Raw genomic sequence first — 2330 nt, 5'->3', positions numbered from 1 at the left:
TATTGCTAAGGCGGAGATGAAAGTACATATTCTGCTAGGGAATTAGTTGTCTACCTCATATCTATTCTGATCACTTTTATTTCCCAGTCTCACAGAAGAGACCATGCTTTGCTTTTGGCTGTCTCCTCTGTGATGGTTAATTTTATGTATCTTCTTGAGTTAACTAAGCAATGCCCAGATTATTGATAAAACCAATCTGGGTGTGTCTTTTCTGGAAGATATTAGAGTGAAGAACATCACCCTTGTGGGGAGCAACCCGGACTGGACTGAGTTACTGGAATTAAGACTTATTCTATGCATCTGCTCTCCCACAATATGGCGCTGGGAGAGGAGGCAACAGCTTCTACCCAGCTGCCTCTCACCAACTTGACAAGCTGCAGGACCTGCTCCTGATTGAAGGAGAGCAGCGTACTCGGCGTGTGGGCAGCCAAGTTGGGATTGGCGGAGGAGGATTATAAAGGAGGAGAGAGACGGCATGCACCAGGAACATCTAAGGGGAACACCTGTGCAGCCCCCGAGAGAGCCGGCCGGCGGTGTGCCGCTCCCCTGCGGAAGTGGGGAATGTGGCAGGGGGAACCGCCCTTCCACGGAGGTGGAAGGGACGGTAGCCAACCCGGGAAGAACCAGCAGCAAACCCGGGGAGGGCCGAGCAGACGAAAGAACAGCGCAGGGTCCTGTGTCGTTCCTCCATGAAGAGGGGGGGCGACATAATGGTGCCATGACTCGGATAGGAAACCTAGGACGGATAGGAAACTTAGGAGGGCAGAAATGGGAAAATACCGGAGAGAGAGACTAGCAAACAGCCTAGGGAAAGCCGGACGAGAAAGGTGCTGGAAGAAGCTATTGAAAGCCTAGGCATAGACTCGGATACGGACTGTGGGAAAGAAGTTAGGATTTAAAGTGAAAGCAAGAAGAAACTTAGACTCAGATACGGACTACAGGTTGAAAGTGAAAGTGAAACCTATAAGAAACTTAGACTTGGATACGGACTGTGGGGAGAGGCCAGGAGAAATGAGGGAGGAATATTGTTGGAAGAAAACTTAGGGAAACATACCGGGTAGAGAAAAATGTTAGGGAGGATGAAGCCGCGAGTGCAAGCCAAGGCGGAAACGTAAGCCACCTTGGAATTCTTCAAGTCACCCCGGGGAGCAAGAGGCGAAGATCTGGAACCAGAGGCAGAGACGTGGGCCGCCAGGATTCGCCAGGTTAGTCCGGGGAACTTGGACTGAATGCCGGTGGTGGCGGAAACATTCGCGGAAGCCGCCGCGTGCAGAGAGAGCCGCGGGGCGAGGTGCCGAGAAGCAGCCTCGGGGCGAGCGCCGCCGGGAAGCCGCAGGGATAAGAGAAACAGAAGTTTAGAAGTAAAATGAGAGAAATAGGAATGTTGGCAGACAGAAGTAAAATGGGAGAAATAGGAATGCCCGGAGATAGAGAAATAGAGAAATAGAAAGGCCTCCCCACAATACTGCAATGAGAAGGCTTGGATTCGGTCTGCCTGATTAGGGCGGTAAGCACCAACAGGCGGCTCGACCAGAGTATGAGCTGCAGGTCACCGAAGATAGGCACGAACCAACACTAATAAGTCTCCCCCACAATACGGCAATGAGAGGACCCGGATTCGGTTTGCCTGATTGATAGGACTTGTAAGAACCTGTGGCAACTCTAGCAAGTAGAGCAGAGTGTGTGCCGCGGGACACCGAAGACAGGTGCGTATCAACGCCAAAAAATAAAAAGAAAGGGGGATCTGTGGGGAGCAATTCGGACTAGACTAAGTTACTGGAATTAAGACTTATTCTGTGCATCTGCTCTCCTACAATATGGCGCTGGGAGAGGAGAAAACAGCTTCTACCCAGCTGCCTCCAGTTCAACCAATAAACAGCAGGACCTGCTCCTGATTGGAGGAGAGCAGCGTACTCTGCGTGTGGGCAGCCGAGTTGGGATTGGCAGAGGAGAACTATAAAGGAGGAGAGAGACGGCATGCACCAGGAACATCTAAGGGGAACACCTGTGCAGCCCCCGAGAGAGCCGGCCGGCGGTGTGCCGCTCCCCTGCGGAAGTGGGGAATGTGGCAGGGGAAACCGCCCTTCCACGGAGGTGGAAGGACCAGCAGCCAACCCGGGAAGGACCAGCAGCAAACCCGGGGAGGGCCGAGCAGACAGAAGAACAGCGCAGGGTCCTGTGTCGTTCCTCCATGAAGAGGGGGAGCGACAACCCTCACCAATGCAGGTAGGCATCATCTAATTCATTGAATGCCCAGGATCACAAAAAAATAGATGAAGGGCAGACTCAGTCTCTGCTTGGCAGGTGGGCTGTGACATCCATCTTATCCT

This window comes from Oryctolagus cuniculus, chromosome 10 (genome assembly GCF_051225735.1).
Source record: "Oryctolagus cuniculus isolate XC-2025 breed Fujian yellow rabbit chromosome 10, ASM5122573v1, whole genome shotgun sequence".
Classification (NCBI taxonomy): Eukaryota; Metazoa; Chordata; class Mammalia; order Lagomorpha; family Leporidae; genus Oryctolagus; species Oryctolagus cuniculus.
Note: the sequence above shows the minus strand (reverse complement) of the source record.